The sequence below is a fragment of the Pseudochaenichthys georgianus genome, chromosome 3 (genome assembly GCF_902827115.2).
Source record: "Pseudochaenichthys georgianus chromosome 3, fPseGeo1.2, whole genome shotgun sequence".
Lineage (NCBI taxonomy): Eukaryota > Metazoa > Chordata > Actinopteri > Perciformes > Channichthyidae > Pseudochaenichthys > Pseudochaenichthys georgianus.
The window spans coordinates 5,398,813-5,405,144 of record NC_047505.1 but is presented as its reverse complement, the minus strand read 5'-3'; positions in this window follow the sequence as shown (position 1 = coordinate 5,405,144).

Below are 6,332 nucleotides of genomic sequence, written 5' to 3'. Positions count from 1 at the left end.
GTGCCGGTTTAGTTGAATGCTTATATTTTATAATTAAAAGCACACATAATATTTTTGTTTAACATAGCAGGTGTCCATATACCTAATTGAACACGAATAAAATAATTGTTCCTGTGAGATAAGCCATGCACAGGCAAGGCAGAAAAACAACATTTGTGTCTGGTTTTGGTTAGCAGGATAGCATTATGTTTTCTGCTGTGATTTCATCAGAGATTCTAATCATCTAGAGAATTCAAAGTATTTTCTGCTAGAGGGATCTCATGATGAAACAATTACCACTGAAATAGATTCTGCCTGGTGCTGTTGTTCAGGGCTCTGCAAATGTGGCGTAACCAACTCAGGCTGTTATCGGGTTAAAATAACTCTGTTTATTCCCGTCCTGTTGTTATTGTTCTTGGAAAGAAGATTGAGTTGAACAAAAGGGATTTTATTATAAACTAGAGAATGCAATTCCTGAACAAATTGCTTGTGGGAATGCTTTATGCTGAAAAGCTGACGCTAAACTGCTATGCTGAAATGTAATGTGTAAGAAGAAAGTGAAGAATTTTTATCAAAACGATACATGAACACAGGGGGCTTGAATGTGTGATGAGAGAAGAAAGTAAAAAGGCTTGGAAAAGCAGCAGAATATTTTAACTGCAAACTTTTGAACTAACTTGATGGCGAATGATCTGTCGCCATGCCAACGGCATTTGATGACATCCCATAATACGCTTAGATGCGTTGATGGCTGCATCGTTACCAAACCTGTGAAGTTTTGAGAAAACTGTGTTTCATGGTGAGCATTGTGTTGCCATGGCAACGGCAATGGAAGAAATCTCAAAACTGCACACATGTGAAGTTTGAGCACATGTGAAGTTTGAGCACTTTTTGAACATTTTCATAGGAGTTATAGCGACATCGTCTTTTATAGCGAGGGATGCGTTTCCATGGAACGGCATATGATAACACCCCATAATTTACGTAGAGCTGTTGAGTTCTGGACCGTTAACCATTATCTGAAGTGTGGTGCTGTTTTGACCCTTTTCATAGGCGTTACGACAACATCGTGTTTTATGGCGAGGGATGCGTTTCCATGGCAACAGCCTATGGTGAGATCTCAGATTTGGCGTAAAGCTGTTGAGGCATAGACCGGTGATATACCGTTTGGGCGACGATCGGACCGTGTCCATTGGAGTTACAGCGACATCATGTTTTATGGCGAGGGATGCGTTTCCATGGAAACGGCATTTGAAGACACCCCATAATTTACGTAGAGCTGTTCAGGGCAGGACCATTAACCATTATCTGAAGTCTGCTGCTGTTTTATGGCGAGGGATGCGTTACCATTAGGGATGGGTATCGTTTGAAATGTATCGATTCCGATTCCGGTTCTGCTTATCGATTCCGGTTCTTATCGATTCCCCGTTTCGATTCCAAAATTGTAAAATAAAGAGGTCAACAAAAATATCTTAATTTGTTTAAGCTTTAACTGACATTTTTACAAATAAAAAATATACATGCAATACAAATGTATTGCACAATAGCTGTGCTTTATTTTAACCGAGCTATGCCTTTGGCAAGCTATTAACAGTGCCTTGTCTTTTTCTTTTTTAGTGTAGTGGAGCATCACTTTAGTGCGTTTACCATGATCCATCTTTGGTGTTATGAAGTGACTGAGCTCGTGAACTGTCTTCGGGAGGGCGGGGGGAGCCTCGCTGTGGGGAAACTGTGGACCTCTGTCGCCGCAACTTACATGATGCCGTTTAAAAAAATGAAGGGCGGTGCCGGCCGTCAACGGCCCGCTGACGAGCGGCCGTTTTGTGATTCTCCAGAACACCGGGCCAGTACTCCCTTACCCTGGCTGTATTCCACCGGGTCAACACGGCGGCGCAGACGGACCCACGGTGCAGTGGAATACAGGGTCTACCGCGTTTAGGAACCGTTAAGCAGAACCGAAATTGTGTATTTTGTATGGGTACCCGATACCCGGCATGTTCTTATCGGTTCTCATCTGGAACCGAGTTTCGGTTCCCAACCGTAGTTGCCATAGTAACACCACATTACGTAACATCAGATTTGATGTAGAGCTGTGTTAACCGTTATCTGAAATCTGCTGCTCTGAGCATGTCAATTGGAGTTATGACATCATCGTGTTCCATGACACAGGTGTTTATATTTGAGCTAACGACGAGATCAAAGGTTTCCATGGTGATGTGCAGTAATCAGTGAGAGGAGAGCATTTTCATTGTTCTGAATGAGAGATAAACCTCTTACATGTGAATGTTTTGTTGAAGAACCGTAACAGATATCGGTGACGTTTTAAAACGTGAAACATGTCAAGGAACTTGAGCATCTGAAGTGTAATTTTTGTGTACTTTCGGGTCAATAATGTGGCTTTTTTGGCAGATTAACTAAAGGTGTGCGGCTGCTGTGGTGGGGAAAGATGAGGCTGAACTTACAATGGGGTTTAATGGAGACATGTTGAAAGTTTTTGTCACTTCATGCCCTCAAGAGGCATTTTGTTTAATTATTTTGCTTAATTTCTTTTCATCTTTCAAGCTACGAGATGGTTTCCTACGTTTGTCATGAAAAATTATGTCTCAGGAATGTAGGGTTTGGGAATTATGGCAGGTTTAAAAGAAAATATGAAGGCAAAATTAAATCTGTCCTCCACTCTAGCTGTGACATCACGCACTCTAAAATCTGAAGAAGGACTCTTTACCGAGGTCTGAACAATGTTTAATATCTCTAAAAGTATGAATCATATTTGAAAGTTGTGTTACACGAATAATGTCAGCAAGATGTGTGACATTTTATAGTTGGAATGAGGTTTCTGAGTGAAAGTATGAAGGAACAGTTAGCAGTTGAAGTCGCATGAAGATTTTTCAAGTCTGAAGGGTTTCTCCATTGACTTCCATGTTAAAAATGTGATGTATTATGGGATGTATCTCTGGAATTATGAAAGTTATGAATGAGAAAATTAATAGCCATCGATTCCCGACCGAGCTGAACATTTTGATCATTGAACGGAGTTTCTGCGATCTGGAATGTGGGAGCAGAAGAGGTGCAAAATAACCCGGCGGAATAAAGAATTTCGTGCGTCGAAGAACCAACAAGTCCTCCAACTCATACGACCAAATGGGTCGATTGTTTAAGCCCTTATTACGACGAAATATGTCATTTGTTCAAGCGCTTAATACGACCTATAATCAGACCCGGCGGCAGACATACGTCTCTGGGCGGGCATTTGATGTACCAGGGCGGGCCCACCCCGAAACTTACATTTCCCGGGAAAACTGAATTGTGAAAGAGCTGACATGCTGAAAACCCAACGCCTGCAGGGGGGTCTGGGGAGATTCTCCCCCAGGAGATTTTTTGAAATATTAACATAAAATACACGTTCTGGTACTCTCTTGAGAAGAAAATAAATAAATCTATTACTACACAACATATTTAAAAAAAATGAATGCCATTTCAGTTTTTTGTTACTTTGTTCTGAAAGCTGAACCTGCTGCTCCTCACAGAGAGAAGAGGGAAGAGGCTGTGAATGACTTTACATTGTGGATAAGGGTGGATAGCCCCCATTGTTCTGTGTGTCAACATGAAAGACAGCCCACACATCAATCATCAAACCGTGGGGTCTTATTTAATTACGTGTTGATTTCTATCAACACGTAATGTTGTATCGATGTATATAGAGATGTACTGTAACTACAGCAAAAATATTCTCCGTCGGGACTTCCTGCAACAACACCACGTCTAGGGTTGGGTATCGTTTGAATTTCCACGATTCCGATTCCGATTCTACTTTTCGATTCCGGTTCTTAACGGTTCTCGATTCCGATTCTTTGAGGGGCAGGGTAAAAAAATGATACATGCTTCTTCCACCAAAAAAATTACATTTATTCGAGAAACTTTTACACAGGTTAGTTTAAAGTAATATTCACATTAATCAGTCTGTTTATATTCACTGCTATGTAACTTTAACCTGAGAACCCCTGAAGCTACAACAGTTCAACTTTTAAAAACAGTTCTTGTTGAGAAAAACAAGCATATCTGCCTTCTCAGGCATACCGGGAAGAAATGTTTGAACATTTTGAAGTAAAATGCTTCAATCTGGTGCACACGCAGAATTACTAGAGACTAGATCTAGGGGGTACAACTCCAAACACCCATATGAAAAAGATCGGTTTACATTTGAATAATTAAATAACAAATAGCCTACATGTAATGCATTTTATTTTTGTTGTTCATTCATATCTTATTTTACTATTTTATTTATGCATATTTTTTTATCTCTCCAGTTTAAAACGATATGTCTGGTTTACTGTCCTATAGTATACATTGGAATGATTTCAAACCTGTTTTATCCCAATAATTATAAAAGAGTGCCTTGGAAATATGTGTTTACATAAATTGTGATCAAAACGTTTGAGACCCACTGAGATAACTTAGACTAAAGTGAACTATCTAAACACTGAGAGTCCTTTACCTCACTGAGCTGAAGTTATCAGCCTCTCAGTCTGACTGGAGAGGACTCTCCCTCCACATCATTGTAGAAACATCTTCTTCTTCCGTAAGAGCAGCTAGCACCAGATGCTAATAACAACAGCGCCGGTTCCAGTGCACCCTCGTGAGCTGCGGTTGCCAGATAAGCCAACATCCCCCAATTTCATCACTTGCAGCACCCATCGTACAGGGCAAATGAAAAGTGTAACCGGGATGAAAAGGGTGTTACATTTACTTAATTATGAATGTTGTTACATCAAGGCCGAAAATTAGGATGAGCACCAACGGTCAAAACATTTATTTTTTCTCCCAGAGCTGTCAGCGCAGCGCCTCCACAGATCTGGCGCCCTAGGCGAACATTTATAATGCCAGTGCGACAGGCCGGCCCTGGTCTCAGGTTACGCTGTAGGAAATGTAGATACAACGCTACATTTCCCGCCCCGCTGCAGTCATGCAGTAGGCTACGGAGAGCGGCGAGAAACATTTCCTCAGGAATCGAAAAGCGGAACCGAAATTCACATTTCTAAATGATACCGTTGGAATCGAAATGTTGGAACCGGTTCCGAACCGGAACCGGTTCTCGGTACCCAACCCTAACCACGTCGTTATCTTGATTCTGATTGGCCAGAAGACATTATCAAAGATGTTCTAATGAGAAGATGATCACTACGTGACAAAAGTTTTCAAACCGTTTCTAGTCTTCGGTATTTCCAGACAAGTGACTGCTGAAATCAATCTTACTAACTGCTGTCTGTGCAATTTACTCCGCGCGAGTTGGCGGACTTTATTTAGCTTACTTTAAAATCATTTTTCATGGTGGGGCTAAGCCATTTATTGGTATGGCTGTAGCCCATAATAATAAAACAATTAAAATGTTGTATTCAGCCCTGATTAAAACAGCGGGCCCAAATCCTGGATGGTCGGGCCCAAATCCTGGATGGGCGGGCCCGGCCCCATGGGGCCCGCCCATGACGCCAGGTCTGCCTATAATTACGTTTGAAAATTGTCGGCCTCGAGTGCTCCCGTTCAATGCAAACGTTACAGAGGGTTGTTTATTCACAAATAACCCTCTCTGTAAAATCCTAAATTGTAGGATAGTTTGGCCATTAAAACGCTTTATGATTAGATTTCTAGCGAGAAGTATATATTGTACTTTTAGAATCCACGTCCGGTCGATATGTAGGATCTATAGTTTGATAGATATTACGAAGATGATTTGAGGTTTCGTCAGGACAATGTGTATATGCGGCAAGCTTCCATGTAAAGTTACGGGTTGAAAACAGTATTTCCGGTCTCGCCGTTTTCATAATAAAACCAATGATCAAATGATTTAACAGTGATATCTGCACTACTCATCCACTAAAAAAACATCAGTTTATCCTAGTTAATTATACGACATTAATTGGTTTTTCCCATAGGTTTTTCTCTTTCGATTCTGAGAGACACATTTATTTTTTCAGAGGTTTTGATAGGCTAAAATCACGCCGCAATGCACGTCGGGATATGGTGTTTATGTGATATGAAATCGGAAAACATTAAAAAAAAAAAAAATAATAATACTTTATTCCGAGTGTTCTTGCTTTTCTCTTTGAAAGTCATCACATAACGGCATTGCAATACACAGTTCGGCTGCATTAAATATTACATATCTGCCGTAGATATTTATTTATGGAGCCCTGATCAGAAGACCTTTTGACAAACTGGAAGAGATGCCGCCAAAACTGAATACGTGACGTGGACCATAAATATATCAACAATTAAACAACATCTTCCATTTCTTTTCACACAATACGTCTCCTTGCAGTATCAACACTAATTCAGCTGACTTTTATATTTGATCC